General features: G+C 51.5%; 1 protein-coding gene across 2 annotated transcripts in view; it reads right to left on the reverse strand.

Moving 5' to 3' along the window:
- BRWD3 (bromodomain and WD repeat domain containing 3) overlaps positions 1-18,732 on the reverse strand; it is a 1,253,402-nt gene that overhangs the window by 246,763 nt on the left and 987,907 nt on the right. The window lies entirely within an intron of this gene.

An 18,732-nucleotide genomic window follows, 5' to 3' on the forward strand; every position in this document is an offset into this window, starting at 1 on the left:
GGCTCTAACCAGCCTATAGGTCAGGGTGCAGTGTATTTAAAAAGTTGGACATGTAATTTTAACTTCTACATGTCCTGTAGTGAAAAACACAAATTCGTTTTTCAAACGGGAAGGCCTGTCTGTCCCATAAGATAACATTGGGTTTACCTTATTACATTTAATATGTGATTGCGTTCAGATGGGAGCAAATTGGAATGTTCAGTTTGGTCTCTGCAGAATTGTAATTTAAAGCCATCTTTAATGGTAAAGTTGGATTTAAAGTCACAATTCTGGAAATTTCACTTTTAGAAGGATGGCATTTTCTTGTCTCAAAACTCTGGTGCCTTCAGTCTGTATCCTGGGTCACGTGACTAGGAGTAGCTGGCAGTTGGCCTTTGTGTACTGCTCTCAGACAATGAGACAAAGGGGGAATAGGCGCTGGTAGGATGGGCCATCTGGGATGTGCCGGGGGTGGAGCTGTCACTTTTCCCACTTGCAAATCACCAAGACCCTGCCTCAGCACACTCAAAAAGGGTTTCACACTACTCTGTTGTGCCCCAAACGAGATGGGGACAGGGAGACAGGAAATTCCAGACACCACTGTAGAGTGGCATCAAACTTGTTGGAATCACACCTTCCACACGGTGGGGAGGTATGATTCCATGCACTGTACCAGTCTTCCAGAACTGGACAGAAAGCTAGGGCTGCTGACGCCCAGACACGTTTCTGCCTCCTGCTGCTGAGCCAAGCTCGAGCAGGGGAAGGCAGAACAATAGGTATACAGACACAGGGAGGTGTGCCCACCTCCCAGACAAGATTTAGGGCCAGATGTAGGTAAATTTCATTTTCCGACCTCTTAAATACCGAGTCATACCGACTCGGTATTTCAGAGGTCGGAAAATAAAAGTACCGAGATGTAGGTAAATGCAGATGTGCAATTACCGAATCGGAAACAGTCGGTATTTTCCGATGCGGGAAATACCGACCAGTTAATGCCCATTCATTCCTATGGGCTTTGAAGCCCATAGGATTGATTGGGCATTTACCGGTCGGTATTTACCACATCGGAAAATACCGACTGTCACAAGGGTGCAGGGGGTGTCACTTTGACACCCTCTGGCACCCCCAAAAGAGGCTCGGGTGCCATGTGGCAGGCATACCTGCCCTAAGGGCAGGTCTGCCTGTCATATGGCATAGGTGTGCATGCACACATGTGCATGCACACCAGAAACGGTATTTTACCATCAAGTAGTATTTGATGGTAAAATACCGATTTTGTACTGCTTGTGGGACTCAGAAGAGTCCCACCTACATACCAATTTACCGGAATCCGTAATGATACCGACTCGGTATTTTACATACTCGGTAAATTTACCTATCGGTAAATTTACCGAGTCTGTAAAATACAGGGACCTACATGTCGAATTGCTCTTACCGGTAGGTAACGTCCGAATTCGGCCGTTACCACCCGGTAAACGCCTACCTACATCTGGCCCCTAGTGTATTGGGACAGGGTTGGGGGGCTTACCAGCACCACTGAGACTGCTTGAAGGTAATGTGCCCTCCTTGTATACATAAACAAAAAAGGAGGGAGAAGGAGGTTAAACCAGATCAGGTCGGCCTCCAGTCTGTGTATGAAATACAGGAACCCTATGTCAAGGGTCCAGAGACCTGGTAGGTGTTGTATGGTCACTGCTTACTAAGTCAGTGTGTACCAAAAATATGTAAGAAAGAAAAATGTCTTTCTAGAGTCCCCTCACTCACCGGGGTTGCCCCACGGTGACATGCTTCATCATTGGGGCCATCCCAGTTCTCTACGAAAAGGGGCGTGCTGCGAAAAGGCGACTACGCTGGAGCACTGGTTTTGTGAGATGACTATGTGTGGTGCAAGTGTGGTGATGGTGGAGTGGGTGTGGAATTAAAAATACCGTGCTAGTGGGCCTCAACAATTTATTTTGCTCCTAGTGTGGTATAAAAATTAAAAAGGGGTAACACTGTATTCCAACTTTTACTGAGCTAGATCAGTGTTAAGGTCAACATGTTTCAAGCTCCCCCAAGCTTTTCTTCAGGACCATACAGGGTCCAGCCCTGTATTGCCACTCCTGTTTTCAAATGAAAAAGTGTTGCTAAAAACTACTTATTTACAATGAACGCTGTTGTTAATAAAACATGCGTGTTGTTGTACATACGTTTTGTATTTCACTTCGATTTCTGTAAAATAGAATAACAGTTGTTAAATGATGGACAACCCCTTCCAAGAAGGGGAACAACTCACATGCATCTCACTCCAACTAGGGCGTGAGTGTGCCCTTGGCATCATAATGATGCGTGCTGGTTTTCAAACCGGTGTAGAAAAATAAATCACTGTGAATAAAGTGGTTTAGTGGTTTCACACACAAAACATATAGACTTAATGTGACTATTGACAAGACACACAACACATACACATGAAATAATATGGCAGATGGTTATATTTACATAAAAGAGTGTTTGGTTACACCCCATGGTCTTAGGCAAGGGCAGGAACGCCTCGTGGAAACATTGCTGAAAAAGGATTATCAAGGTTTAGAGTTAGAAGGCTCCTTTCCTGTTTGCCCATTTAAAATCGCCGGTTTCTTTGCAATCTAGCGTAGTTCATACACTTACTTCCTATCGGCAAACCCGCTCGGTACTACCTGGTGCTTCCTCACCCGACCGCATACTGATGTGAACCGGGGCTCGCGGTGTATTTAGAACGCGCGAGCTTCCGGGTTGCCGGGAAACCTCTGTTAAGCTAGAGCGCTCACTTGGGGCGGCCATCTTGGTGGGATGTGATCGCGCTCGGCGCGAGTGCTAGCAAAAAGTAGGGATTACTACCGGATTGTGCCGGGTTTGGGGATAAAAAATAATTTAGAGTGATACTGTGAACTGGGGCATTTTAATACACTAATTTAGAACACAGGTTTTTTTCTCGGATGGGTGAAGTTTTTTTAAAATATGACTAGGCTTATTCTTGAAAAAAACGGGTATTTTAGCATTTGATAGATAGGAAGGGCTAGTACCTATCTTTGCTGGGAAGGATGTGCTCGGTCTTATGATATTGTGGAAAAAGCTATTCATGGTGGTAGGGTTTGTTTTTGGGGCAGTATTACCATAATGTTTATTCAGTTGTGGTTCATACCATCCCAAGTCACTTCATTATAACTGTTGGCCTATGGGCGAAAGGCTCCCCATGGGATTTCATCATTAAGTCCTTGGGTGTCCGTATGTAGACGAAACACCCATCTTTGTTCTTTTTCATGGAGGATTCGTTCCTGATTGTCTTTGTTTTTCACTGTTTCTATGACCACCCAGGTTAAATCATTAGGTGTATGGTTCTGTTCAATGAAGTGGGTGGTCATTCTTGTTGTGGCTCGTTTGCACCTGATGTTACTTCTGTGCTCTACTATGCGAGTACTGACCTTTCTAGTGGTCATTCCTACATAGTGAAGGTTGCACGTGCAGGTTATCAAGTACACAACCCCACTGGTATTGCAATTGGAAAATCCCTTTAGCTCCCATCTCGTAGTGTTGTTGAAGATTATGTTTTTGGTTGGGGAAGTCAAATGACAAACACTACAATTGTTGCATGGAAAATGACCATCAGGTAGTGGTTGGGATCTTACTGTCTGGGTTATTGGTGTGGGACGGGTATGTACCAAATAATCCTTCAAATTTTTACCCCGCCTATGACTGAACATGGGAGTAGGTATGTGAAGGCCGCCGCTGTTAAGTATTGGCCAATGTTTTTTGATTATTTTGGACACACTGTCAGAGACTTGATTGTACGTGGTGATACAGATCGGTTTTTTGTCCTCAGGTTGTGTTCTTTCTTTGGGTTCTAATAGTGCTTCCCTATTGTTGTTAGCCGCCCGTTTTTTAGCCTCTTTGATCAGTTTATTTGGGTATTTTCTGTTTCTCAGCTTGTTGCTTAAGTCTTCCGCTTGGGTTAGGTAGTCGGATTTTTTGCTACAATTCCTGCGCAAACGGAGGAATTGCCCAAATGGCAGGTTTTGTTTGAGATGGCGAGGGTGGAAACTGTCAAAGGTCAAGAGGCAGTATTGTATACTCCAATTAAAACCAGTTCAGGGAGCGATTTGCTCCTGTCTGGCATGAAACTGGACAAAGGACATAGAAGTATCCGCCCCACCGTCCAGCCCCTCCTCTCAGAGGGACCCCTGAATCGTCCTAACCCTTTTCTATGTGTACTTAAGGGCTTACCTGTGGGTTGGTCCTGAGATTTGTTGTGGGACAAGATTCAGATCACATACCACTTCAACTTCGACCATCTGGATACTCTGGACTTTGCTTTGGGAACCAAGACTGCACCGGGGAAGATTCCTGATACTCCTGGTCTCATTGTCCTGCTGCTCTTCTGCAACGTCTGTGCCCATGCTCCATACAGGTTTTTCACCAAGCCTGTGGACATCCAAGACACCAGAAGGAATCTCCCTTGGAGTGAAGGGGTCACTCCCCTGCATCTACAGGTACATCAACGCAGCTGACCGGTTTGCTGATCCTGTTTCACACAGAGTTTGAGGACAGTATCCCTCATCGGATCAGAACCCCTATGCACCGCGGCGACTTGCCGGTTTCAAGGCTTGTTGACTCTCTCCCCCAAAGATCTTCAGGCTTCAAGAAGGTCCAACCTCAAGCAACTCCAGCAGCCAAGATCTTTACCCTCACCACTTCCTCTGCACCATAGGCCTTCTTCATTGGTGAGCAGCTCAAGGTCCTCTTGCAACTCCTGTGCCTCCAGCCCCGAGGTCCTCTTAAGGGTCTTCTTTGGCTTCCGTGGGCTCCCCTGCTTGTTCAGGCCAGATCCGACTTACCTGGTTGTGGTGAGTCACATGGACCCTGCTGGTCCAGACGCTGCACCTTTTTTGTCGACTAAGTTGCTTGCAGCTGCCAAGGCCTGTTAGTGGCCCTGCCGGACACTGATCCCTTGGCACTCGACATCCAACGTGGGACAGTGAGTAACCGGCTTCTAGTCTTCCACAGCCTTCCCTGGCCTGTACAGCTGCAACTTCAAGGGCACCGTCAAACTCACTGGCATCACCGACATTGGGGGGCATTCATCTTCCACGGCTCCGTGGCTCCTGGTCACTCCTGAGTGGCATAGACTCTGTCCCCTCTGCTTGCAGGCACCTCTCAACTTGTATCCACCTTTGGGTTCCACTGGACTTCTTCATCTCCATCTTCCGCTGCATCTTTCCTGAAGTCATCCATGGCGGTCTATAGCAGTTTCCGGCGTCACTTGACACCCATGCACCTGGTTTCCCTGGTGTAGGTATCCTGGTTTCAGGGGTATCCACGGGTTCGGTGACTCTCCAACCGTCCATCTTCCACAGAGTTTCTTCATAGTCTGCTTGTGAAGGAGCAAGGTTTCGCAAATAAGCAACTTGCCTGGATATAATCCTCTCATATAACCTTGTAATAAATTATTAATAACGCTTGTAATACTAATTTTACACTACATTTTTACACTTATTAGAAAAGGGGAAGCTTGCCTATCTGTTTTACTAACAAGTAACCCGAGTGCAACTAAAGATGGCTGCTAACGCGGAAAAATGAACTGTGCCTGCATCAACTGCATGACGTCTTAACGCTTGGAAACTTTTAGATCTGCGCTCAAGACTCATCTTTTCACACTTGCATACCCCTAGTGGCATTCTGTATTTTCTGTTTATTGATTTTGTTAGGCGCCTTGATACCTTCGGGTTTAGTCTGCGCAATACAAGTTGCTTAATAAATAAATAAATAAATTGGAGGGAAAGCTTTGCTTCAGCCCAATACAATTAAAATGGCCGCCTTATAATTCACATGCTAAGCATCTGCTCTGCTGAAACTAAACTGTGTTATATACTAAATGATAATGCATAAATAGACTTTATAATTAAATGGGATTAGAGTAGAGAAAAGTGGTATACAGTGAAATCACTTTATTTGAATCTAACATCTTGTCTTTTTGATTTCTCTGTTACTTCGTATTTGGGCCTTAAAGAGAGCTAAGAGCTGACACCCATGTGAAACCCATCCGCATGTGCGGTAGAGACAACTCCGGAGTCATGAGCTTAAGTCTTGGAACCTGATCAAGGACACCCTTTACACATTTCCTGGGAAACAGTTGAACATCCTGAAGACTCAATGGACAACTGTACGTACGAGTTACTTACCTTCGGTAAGGATGTATCTGGTAGAGACGTTTCTAGCCACAGATTCCTACACGTAGAATTACTCACAGGTGTGAGACTGGATCCGAAAACTTTTTTGCCACAGCATTCCTGCGCGCCGAGGGCGGGACGACATCACACGACTCTGCACAGGCGTCGTCCCGCATGTGATGTCAGCGAGGTCACATACGACCCGCCCCAGCGCACCTACGCTAGTTTTCTTCTTAGAACATTTCCACACCACCACGCTGAACCACCAGATAAAAAAAAGTGGAAGCATGGAAACAGTATGTGAAAAGCAGAAAAATTTGGAAAGAACAGTAACTAACAGCACCACCCACAGTAGTGTCACAACGCAGAACCCAAGGCAGGGATAAAAGAATAAGAAGCGAGCAGAGCCCTACGCAACCACCCTGCCAGCACATAGACAGCCTCCCACCTCTGTGCCCCGGAGGCAAGGAACATGCGTAGGGACATGGTACACGTAGGAAACCCACCACCCCCAACCTGAGCAGGGAAGGGGACCGGTCCCAACACAGACAGGGACAACAAATCCTCAAGCCACCCCAACATGTTCCCATGAGGCACAGGGTCAGACTGATTAGCATATAGCCATGTCTGAACTGGGGTGGCAGAGTGGGCTAAAGAACGGTGATCGATTAAACCAAGATCTTTTGACTGGGTGTGAGTGTTTGATTGATTCAGATGCTCCGTCCATCACCACCCCCTTTTGTACCACCCCAACATAAAGGGCAACCACCCACAAGGGACAGGGGCAAGGCATGGCATGACCAGATGACCCTTAATTAGAGGATCGCAATGGAAGGAAGGTAGGGGAGGTAGGACAGGGATAGAAAGCAATCTCCCCCAAACCTGGAGTAGCCAGAGCAGTAGGGCACCAAAACACCAGGACCCCATCCTCCAAAGAACCAAAAGAGGAATGAACTGCCCCCAGACGGAGCCACCCTTCAGGAACAAAAAAAAAAAAAGGCACTCACAGGAGATACAGCCCCCCACCGGGAGGCGAGTACCGAAGACCAACCTAAGGGTCCTCGCAGAATAGGGGAGGAAGGGTGGGCCGTGAAGGAATCTGCGGCTAGACTCGCCTCTACCAAATACATCGTTACCGAAGGTAAGTAACTCGTACATCTGATAGAGACTACTAGCCGCAGATTCCTTCACGTAGAATAGATACCCTAGCAATACCCCCTGGGAAGGAGGGTCTGCGAAAAGACCCCACCAGCCAATACAGAACAGAAGGCCCAACAGGGAACCAGATCAGTGGGCTAGGTAGAACCTCGTCCCTGCAAGGCAAGGAAAACCCCTCAAGCAGACCCCCACTGACCCCAAAGGTTTTAGGAGGGAGAAGAAGGCTGAATAGGAACCAAGGGCAGGGTTGGAGAGGCCGAAGCACCCCACTGCCCCATAAGACAACACAGCTTCTGCCCAATGCCAAGACAGGAAGGGAGGAAAAAGAAGAAGCCTAGCAGACCCAAGGTAGCGAGGGAAAGAACCCACTTCAGGTGGAGAACAACCTGCCAGCCAGACCAGCGCTGGCAGGTAAGCCGCCAGAAGGAAGGAAAACAGTCTGAGCCATGGGGAAAAAAACCACCCCCGCGGAAGGCTTGACAAGCAGCCCAAGCAAGCTGAAGGCCTAATCTCAGGGCCAAGTCTGCGCATCATTTCCAACACACACACATAATCAACAAAAGGGCCGTCCAGCAGCCAACAATGCCAAAGTCCCAAGGAAGGACGCAAATGGCCAGAAAATACACTCCACAGCCAGAACAACCGGCCTAAGAAGGCCCAGAATCAACCTGACTCAGGAGTCACTGAGGAGGGGACGGAGGAGGAGGAGGGGGATAAGGCGGAGGAGGAGGACGAAGCCCTGCCAAGAGCCTCTGTATGGCGGAGTCGGCCGGGGCATGGAACAACAGGCTGCCATCAAAAGGAAGGTCAAAGAGTCACTCCCGAATATTCTCAGGGAATACTCGATCCCGTAGCCAAGCATGGTGACGGAGAGCGACCGAGGAAGCCATGCCCCAGCCCAGCACCTCTGAGATGTCCAGAGTGGAGCGGAGAATAAACGCCGCAAGCTCCCGGTCATCCAAAGCATGATGCCTTAAGTCCACCTGACCACCCTCCTGGGATGCTGCAGATCTCAGAGACTCAGCCGAGTCCCCAAAAACAGGAGGAGGCCCGAGCCAGCACACACAAGGGCTTGCAGGGCAGCGCTGGTCGAGGCAAACATGTTGCGCCCCCAAGCGTTAAGCCAGCGGGTCTGTCGGGACGGTGCGGTCAACAGCAGCTGCAGGGAGAGAAAAGCAGTTCGCAAAAAAGGACTGGAGGTAGAGGGGTGAAGGGAAAGGCACACCGGGTCACGCGGCGCCGGGAGGTGCCGGTGCAGAAGATGTTGAGGCACCGGATCCCTGAGGCAAGACGCCTTCAAGCCCCTGTCAAGGAAGAGAGGAGGGAACCTTCATAGGGAAGCAAGATTTCTCTCCCACCAGAGCGCTAGTGGAGAATCTCCAATAGATGGTCCGCCGGAAAGCGAGCCACCTGCTCACCCATGCGCAGGATGTCCACGGCCGTGGACACCGAGTGAGTGAAGGCTCCTCCGTGGGCGACGGCTGCCAACTAAGGTGCCCGTCACCGAGGCCAAGCGGAATGGGCAAGGGCCAGACCTGGAAGTCAGAAGGAGCCGAGGAATGAGGGACCTGCCGCTCTTCCGATGAACACCTCTGCCTCAAGAAGGGCGGGGAGCCGCCTTTTGACGTCTTTGAAAAAGACACCACACGGCGACCAGCCAAGAGGGAGGGCGACATTGAGATACAGCCTGCCTCCGGAGAAGAAGGAGTGTCAGGAGATGAATCCACGGTAAGACCCCTGCGCGGAGCAGTAGACTCCGCTTCCTGAGGCTGGTTGTCGGCACCATCCAGCGTCGCCAGGCAAGGTTACTCCAAGTCACCCCGCACCGGAGACCGGAGTAGAGCTGGAGTCGAACCGGCGCCGAAACGGCTCCGACCTGACCCCCGCCGAGGTAGCTACATGCGTGGGGGATCGAGACGGGCCTGGGGAGGGACACAAAGCCCTCCGCCAGCTGCAGCCCAGAATGAGGCGGAGATCGCTCGGCAACCCACGTGGCGGTGCCAGGGAAGATCCAACCTCCGACTCGCCGTCTGTCGAGGCAGCCACCTGTGGGGAGGGAGGAGAGGGATCCAGAGAGGGACTAGGGGTCCTCACCCGGACATCGACCCGGAGCGGGACGAGGGGGTTCACCGACCCCTGTGACTCCGCATGGTCCAGCTGCTGCCGGCGCCATAGCAGCAGGACCACCTTGTCAAAGGACAGAGAGGGGCTCGGGGATGTGACTCGAGCCCCGACGACCTAACGCAATACCACAGGGTACTCCCCCAGGAGTTTGTGGCGAGGCGGAGACACCTTGGCCTGAAGGAGGTGCCACCAGAGGAGCCGCTACCCAACAAAACCACATCCTCCAATCCTGGATCCGAACCAGTCAGCGCTGGGGCCGGAGTCACCGGCAGCGCCGCAGAGGGCCCTGCCCAAGGCAAGGGGTCCACTGACGCCCTAGGAGGGGGAGACGTAGCGAAACCTGTAAAGCCGCCGCATATGTCTTCATTTGGACTCCCGACGCCCCAACACCGGGAAACGGTGGATAGGACGACACGCGGGGCCGCATCACCTGTGGAGAGTCCACGTCCCCAGCAGGCCGGAAAACAGCTCCGGGGGACAAACTGCGACACTTAACCAGAGGAAAGAAACGCTCACGTGACATCGGAGAAGGGCGAGGACCACGGCCGCACCTGAAGCCGTCCGCCGAAGCAGCCCGAGGGGAGGACATCGACCTGGAGAGATGCGCCGAGAGAAGTTTCATGCGCCGCTCCCGCCGCGACTTCGGCTTCAACTGTTGACAGGCCTCACAGTCAGTGGTGCCGTGATCCTCCCCCAAACACATACAAATGAAGTGCGGGTCCGTCGCCGACATAAGATGCCCACAAAATGTACAAGTTTTGAAGCCCGAAGGCATTCGCACACTGTTCCACCCAAAAAAAATGGAGAAAAAAGGGCGCAAAACAGGCCCGTAGAAAGGGCTGGATCCGCGTTGCACGCTGAAAAGAAATAAACTGATGTAGTCGCGCTGAGGCAGATCTTATATGCCCTCTCTGATGTCACGTGCGCAGACGACGCCTGAGTGGAGACACGTGATGTTGTCCTGGGATGCTGTGGCAAAAGAGTTTCCGGATCCAGTCTCACGCGTGGGAGTAATTCAACGTGAATGAATCTGAGGCAAGTAGTCTCCATCAGATAAACTGTATACATTGTTGATAATGCATTATGAACATGGGTGGGAAATAAAGCTTGGGAGAAACAAATTAATGGGCGGTGTTAGAATCGGGTGTCTCTGGTTGGCACAGGTATGCACTTGTGGCAAACAGGGACCCTCTCCTCTAGTCAGGGTAAGAGAACTACTCCTTTAGAAATAACCCTTGCTCACCCTCTAGGTAGTGTGGCGCGAGCAGACAAGGCTAATCTTCAGCGCGATAGTTTAGTTAGGCATTTATGATCGCATACAGGAAACCCACTGACCCACCACAGACGGACACCAGTCGTAGGATTGTATCAAAAATACGTAGACTTTATGTAAAAATTCTTCATATGCAGAATTATCACAAGACCATATAACTTTTAGCGATTGAAGGCCACCAGATTTAAAAAGGCGATTGTTCTTAAGTGTTCTTGGTTAGCAAGGTACGATGACAGGGAAAACAAACATTGCGGACCCTGGATCCGATGAGAACTCGGGATAGAGTTCAAGTGTACCTTGCAATGAGTGTCCAAGGCGTTTCAGGCGCGGCTACTGGAGAGTGCGGACCCGGGACGAGGCCAACGGTTCTCCAAAGGATCTATCCGGCTCGGAGCCCCCTCGAGGTGCAAGGTGGGTGAGGGGGACGGTGTGGAGGGTTGTGGCAATCTGGGGCCTGATGCAGCTCACAGGGCGAGGCGAAGTAGAGGCCTGTGGGCGTACTACGTCTTAGCACGTCAGCTCGTACCTGTTGATCTGTGTGGGGCGTCGCGTTCTCGGGCAGACGGGTGCAGCACCGGGCCTTCAGTACCACAGTACGGAAGGCCTTTCTTGAGGTGTGGCACGGGCTTGGTATGTAGGAGGGCAAAGCGAGACAGTCGGGTACGTTACGAACTACGGACCGTCCGCGGCTATCAGAGGCGCTCTGTGCAGATTCCAGCGGGAAAACATGAGAGGCGCACAGCGTGCTCCGTAGCAGACGAGGTGACAGGAGAGCGGGCGGCCCGGCTCTGAAGCAGAGAGCGACTCAAGCTTGAACGGGGCTCTCTGCAGCGGGGCGACCAGGCTCCGAGCTGTCACAACTTGGAGGGCGAAGACACCCGAGTCACAACTCCGGCGAGGGAATAAGAACTAAAGGCCCAACAGCAAACGGGCACAGGCAGAATAGAACCCAATGGTCCTGGGGTTTCGTTCAGAGGGCAAGCTCGTGATCAAGCCCTTGGAGATAGTTTCAGGCACAAGTCTTCAAAGTCCTCTCTGGTCTTTTCCTCTCCGTCCTCAGCAAGGCACCACTGCAGGTTTTCTTTCCTCAGCTTCTCTTGGTCCTTCTAGTCAGGCAGAGGTTTGTCGTGGTCAAAACTGGATCTAATTTCTTAGGAGCAGGGCTCCTACATTATACTCGGTTTCTTTTGTCTTGGCAGGCCAGGCCACCTGAGCTGAAGACGGCTGGAATGCCAGAAACCGGTCCTCGGAAGCTTGTTTCCGGTCCAGGGAAGACATGGCTTGGCAGTTCGGGCTGGACTATTCCCATGAGGCATAGGGTCAGACTGATTTGCATATAGCCATGTCTGAACTGGGGTGGCAGAGTGGGCTAAAGAACGGTGATGGATTAAACCCAGATCTTTTGACGTGGTGTGAGTGTTTGATTGATTCAGATGCTCCGTCCATCACACCCCCTTTTGTACCGCTTTTGGCCGCCATAAGTGTGGCAGGGTATGCTCAGATGTGAGCCCGTTGCTCACTTTGCCACTGGATTCAAGCAAGCAGGGCTGAAGACGGCTGGAATGCCAGAAACCGGTCCCCGGAAGCTTGTTTCCGGTTCAGGGAAGACATGGCTTCGCAGTTCGGGCTGGACTGTTCCCATGAGGCACAGGGTCAGACTGATTTGCATATAGCCATGTCTGAACTGGGGTGGCAGAGTGGGCTAAAGAACGGTGATGGATTAAACCCAGATCTTTTGACTGGGTGTGAGTGTTTGATTGATTCAGATGCTCCGTCCATCACCACCCCCTTTTGTACCGCCTGAGCCTGATTCAACCCGGTTTTGGAGTACTCTGTTGACAGGAAGCTGTCGTTTTCTTTCAGGTTGCAGGGCAGGGACATCAGACGCTCCACAGGAGGTGGAACCAGAATTGTGGTGTTGGAGCACAACCCTTTTCAAAGTCAAGAACTACTCCGCCCACCCATCCTGGTGTAAGCACCCTATTCACCACCTGGTAACCCAGACTGTCCCTGGGAATTCCCCAGCCCTGTCACTCACACAAAACAGATACACATCCTGGCAGAGGTGGGCTGAAATAGTCAGGCGAGCAAATGCTAACTTTCTAAAAGTAGCATTTGCAAACACAGGATATTGAAATAAACCTTACTAAAGGAAGTATTTTTTTATTCTGAGTTCAGGCAAACCAAACTTGACATGCCACCGTGTTCCCTGAGCCGGCCGGGACTATAGCGTGTAATAATTCCAGCAACTCACCTTGGCCTAAGAGAACAGGCAGCCCTTCAATAGTGAAGAACAAAAAAGGGCGGTAATTCACTACTAGGACATGCCACACACATCAGGGCTTGTCCTACCTTACGCTTACAATGCACTCGGCCCATAGGCCAACCATAGGGGTGACTGATATGAAGGTTAAGGAAGGTTTAGGGGCTGGCAAGTGTGTGCACTTGCGCAGTCAGAGTGACAGTACCAGACCGTACGCAGGGTCTGCTATGGCAGACCCGAGACATCTTTTACGAGGCCGCTTCGGTGGGTGGCACAACCAGCGCTGCAGGCCCACTAGCGGCATTTGTATCTACAAGCCCCGGCACTCCCTGTGCACGTTACTGGAAATCAATTACGGATACACTTTATATTGGGAGCACTTGCACTGCGGCACGGATTGGCCATGGCACAGTGCCCTGAGCATCGAACACCAGCAAAAACATCTGAGGCACATCAGCAAAAAGTGGAAGGGAGACTCACGCCAAGGTGCCAGGTCTAACACGTGTCCCCTCCAGCTGAAACAGGAGGAGAACTACCCTTTGTGAGAAGGTGGCCTGATATGCAGTGCTCACTATTCTAGTGAACACTATGTATCAGTCCAACAACCCTTATCGATGATTGGTTGTGAGTCAACCTTATAGACCAGCTATCCTAGTAGCGTGGATACGAGCAGTCTAAGGCTAAAGACTCGAGAGGGCGTGTTAAGCCAGCTGTTATACCATCACATATACCCCTTGAACACCAAGTGAAAGGACACCACACAAGTGTTATGAAAATAAACAGTGTATTTATTGGAATCACAACAGCCCTGTACTCTTTATGAGGACAGGGTACTAAGCACAAAACAAAACTCTTACGAAAATACATAAGTTAGCACAGTATATACAAATGCCCGAGGGGCACGGAAAACCATATACTCTGGAAGTGGAATGCAAAATTACTAGCAGGTAAGTACAGTACTAATAGGCTTTGGAATCGCTAGGACTTGACTATAGAATCTTTAGATTACTTCTAGGAGGCCCAGGGGACTCGGGTGCAGAGTGTGCACTCTCACGCGTGATGCGGGACAAAGTCTATGGTAGCTAGATTTCACAGAGTTAGTGTTCTCGGGCGAACCCGACCTGGTAGGAGGAAAACGAAAGTGGATTCTGACCCTTGGATAGTGAGGCTATGCTGGGGCACCGAAATGCCGAAGTTACCTAGCCCAGGGGCTGCAGCTGCATAGGTCTCAAAAGTCGTCGGGAATCCTCGTAGACGGACCAGGAGCCTGGAAGAAAGATGCTGGCAGGCGACCAGTGAAGAGAGTTCGGAGTGATCCAAGCCTGGATCTTGAAGATGGACGATACCTGAAAGCAGAAGGGACCAAGTTCGTGACTACTAGCCAGTAGTCAGGTGGCACCAGGAGGGCACCGGATGGTAGTCACCTCGACTAGGTGAGTGGGCGACGCTGGGCTCTGCAGATCTCACGGACCAGGAGGCGTTGTCGGCGACCAGGATGGAGGAGCGAGCTGTCCCACGATGGATGAAGCTGTCGGCGTCGCTGGACCCAGGATTGGGCAACAAAGCCTTGGCTAATTCAAGCCCACGCGGTGGACCTAAAATGGCGTCTGGAGTGGACCAGGAGGGTCCGGGGTGCTCCTCTTTTGGAAGGGAGCAAGGGCCAGTCTGGAGCAACCAGACCAGCAGCAGTGATGTCGTCGGGCGTCGTTAAGAAGGCCACAAGCCAGCGGGCTAGTAGCCAAACAACGCGGTGAGCAGCAAAAAACAGAAGGGTCGCACGCAGATCGTGGAGATGCTGGGAGGCTGTACTTCGGTGCTGGAGCTGCTCAGGGTCGGGGCTTCTCGGACCCCAAAGCACTCACCAGAGGATCCCTCGGCGGTCGTGCTGGAAAGATGTCGTGCAGTCTTGAAGATGGCCGGTCCCTCGAGGTCTCGTCGCACTCACGGTTCTCAGCTTTGCTGTAGAGGTGAGTAGAGGTCAGAGATGCCAGGGAAGCCGGTTCTCGTCGAGCTGGGCAGTCGGATTCCGGAGGAAGGACTTGCAGCAGACCGCAGTGCTTCTTAAGATGGTGCCCGCTGATGCAGGGTGACTACTCCTTAGTCACAAGGGAGAATCTTGAAGAAGAAATCTTGAAGTCCTTTCGTAGAAAGTCGTGTCTTGATTCCAAAGATGATCTAATTTGGACAGGGGGCCCGCTCCTAACTTTATACTAGGAAAAGGGGCTGACCCGGTGACTAGGTCCTGCCTATGGGTGGGACTAGGAAGGGGGGTGGTTACACCCCTCTCCCATGCCGGACTTTCCCCAGGCCATGGGCTGGTGTGCCCCTGGAACTGGTTCTGACCGGCCTATGCGTAGTGAGCACCGGGGTGCCACTCAGCAGTCACCTTCCTGTAAAGCCCTACCTACCCAGGATACACAAAACCCTGTCTGGGATGGTGCTAGCACCGCCCCGGACAGGAAACCCTTTGTCCAAGCTCTCCTCGCTGGAAGGACTCCCAGCAGCAGGAGGTCAGACTCGTGTCTGTGGTGGCAGCATCCATTTTGTGGAGCTGAGGCTTCGTTTAACTTTAACCGGGGTTCACGGTTACATACATGTCGTGTCCCTATAGAAGGGTGGAATGCTAACCCCGTCGCCAGAATTGGCGAGGGGTTAGTATTCCAATTCGTATGACACCTTACTCGACATGTTTTGATAAAGCAATACCAAAGATAGCATTTAAACGCGAGGATTATAATGCACTTAAGAGTATATGGTATGCGTTATCATGGAACAGCTATTAGGACTTGATTCCGCAAGCTGCAAACGGGCTCAGCTCATGCCAGAGCACCATTTCACACGATTCCATGCACTCTGCCTGCAGGATTGTTAAGGCCTGCCATAGGAGTGACTGATAGGAATCCGTGTGTCCATTTTTAGGGTTAGATATAGGTATACTATATCTACAGCAAAGGGTGATTACACGACTTTGCCCCAGCTGTCATGCAGCCAGTTGTGTCAGATTTAGGAGGCCAGCCAGGGGTGGCATAATACATGCTTCAGCCCCTGGTAGGCCCTGGGTACACCTCTACCCTGAGTTACAGGGTCTGATAAGGTGGCCCAGTTCCAATTGGTAAATGCACCTAGGGTACATGTCGTAATTTAGAGAGAGAACAGCCAGGCTGTGGGTCTGATTGGCAGGCCCACAGCCAGAGAAAGTCGTAAACCAGTGAAACAAAAGCAAAAAATCTGGGTGATCATAGGATTGCAGACCCTACTCTCCTACACCCTTCCCCAGGGATTTCCTCATCGCTAAGGCGGAAAAACCTGGACAGACCGTCAGCATTGGCGTGGTCTATGCCAGGGCGGTGTTCCACCGTGAAGTCCATACCCTGTAGGGAGATGGACCACCTCAATAGTTTCGGGTTCTCACCCCTCATCTGCATCAACCATCTAAGGGGCCTGTGGTCTGTCAGAACTCGGAAGTGAGACCCAAACAAGTAGGGTCTTAAATTTTTCAATGCCCAGACCACAGCGAAAGCTTCTCTCTCAATCGCACTCCACCTTCGTTCCCGTTAAAGGAACCTCCTACTGATGAAGGCTACAGGTTGGTCCCAGCCCTCCTCAGTCATCTGTGAAAGAACAGCCCCTACCCCATGCTCTGAAGCGTCTGTCTGTACTAGGAACTCTTTGGAGAAATCAGGAGCCAGGAACACTGGCTCCATGCACATGCCCGCTTTCAGGGTGTCAAATGCTTCCTGACAGGCGTCAGTCCAGATCAATTTCCGGGGCTGCTTCTTCGAAGTCAGCTCTGTCAAGGGGGCAACGATGCTGCCATACCCCTTGACAAACCTCATGTAGTACCCGGTGAGTCCGAGGAAGGCCCTCACCTCCGTTTGGGTCTTGGGGGGTTCCCAATTCAGGATGGTCTCAATCTTGGGCTCAAGGGGCGCCACCTGGCCGCTCCCACCTTGGTGTCCCAAGTACACCACGGAACCCTGTCCGATCTGACATTTGCTTGCCTTGATCGTGAGGCCTGCCTTGCGCAGTGCCGTCAACACTTCCCATAGGTGTCACAAGTGTTCTTCCCATGTACCGCGCAACACTGCGATGTCGTCCAGGTAGGCGGCACTGAACGCGGCCAGTCCAAACAACACCTGGTTGACCAACCTCTGGAAGGTGGCTGGGGCGTTCTTCATTCCAAATGGCATAACCCGAAACTGGAAATGCTCGTCTGGGGTAGAGAACGCTGACCTTTCTTTGGCCCCGTCAGTTAAGGCGATCTGCCAGTACCCAGACGTTAATTCAAACGTGCTGAGATACCGGGCAGCCCCCAACCGATCGATGAGCTCATCAGCTCTGGGGATGGGGTGCGCGTCGGTCTTCGTGACCGAGTTGAGTCCTCGATAGTCCACACAGAACCGGAGTTCGGGTGTGGCACCCGGCGCTGCAGCCTTTGGGACCAAGACCACTGGACTGGCTCAAGGACTGCTGGAGGACTCAATCACCCCGAGAGCAAACATCTTTGAGACTTCCTCCTTGATACAGGCTCTTACCTTGTCAGTCACGCGGTAAACCTTGTGCTTCACCGCCAAACAGTCTCCTGTGTCCACATCATGGACGCACCAATCTGTGACACCGGGAACCAGGGAGAACAAGTCAGGGAACTGCCCCAGCAGCTGGCAGCAGCCACTCTGTTGCTCAGGGGTCAGGGAGGGGAGAGGTTGACTCCGTCCACTGACCCATCACGCTCGGAGGCTACCAAGAGGTCCGGAAGAGGTTCGGTCTCCTCCTCCATTCCGTCATTGGTTGCCAAGAGCATGCCCACTTCGGATCTCTCCAAGTGGGGGGCTTAAGGCGGTTAACATGTAGGACCTTAGAGGGTTCCTGGGAGTTTGCAAGTTCACCAGGTAGGTGACAGGACTTTTGCGCTCCACAACCTCAAATGGACCTGTCCACTTATCCTGAAGTGCACAAGGCTCCACTGGGGCCAAGACCCACACCTTTTGTCCAGGTTGAAGCTCTACTAGAGTGGCATTCTGGTCGTACCACTGCTTCATCTCTTCCTGGCTGGCTTCCAGATTTGCCTCAGCAAGTTGCCTGAATAGCCGATCTGGTTTCGGAAGGCCAGCATGTAACTGTATACATTCTGGGGAGGTTTCCTGGGAGATTGCTCCCAGCCTTCCCTAACCAGACTCAGAGGTCCTCGGACCGGGTGACCGTACAAAAGTTCGAACAGACTGAACCCGAGCGACTTCTGTGGCACCTCTCGGTACGCAAAGAGCAGGCATGGCAAGAGGACGTCCCACTTACACCTCATTGGTCCTTCTAGGCCCATGATCATGCCTTTTAGGGTGCGGTTGAATCTCTCAACCAACCCGTTTCCTTGGGGTTGGTAAGGGGTGGTGAACTTGTAGGTTACACCACACTCTTGCAAAAGGGATTTCAAATATTTTGATATGAAATTGGTGCCCTGTCACATACCACCTCTAGAGGGAATCCCACTCGGGAGAAAATTCACATCAGTGCTCGTCCCACCAAGTGGGCCGTCACTGTCCTCAGAGGGATGGCTCCCGGGTACCGGGTGGCATGGTCCACCAAGACCAGGATGAACCTGTTGCCCATGGCAGTCTTGGGGTCCAGAGGCCCCACAAAGTCAATTCCCACTCGCTGGAATGGGGTACTGACGACGGGGAATGGCTGGAGGGGAGCCTTGTTCTTCCCTCCACACTTACCACTTGCCTGGCAAGTCCTACAGTGAGCATCTGAGCTCC

The sequence above is a fragment of the Lissotriton vulgaris genome, chromosome 4_1, assembly GCF_964263255.1.
Source record: "Lissotriton vulgaris chromosome 4_1, aLisVul1.2, whole genome shotgun sequence".
Lineage (NCBI taxonomy): Eukaryota > Metazoa > Chordata > Amphibia > Caudata > Salamandridae > Lissotriton > Lissotriton vulgaris.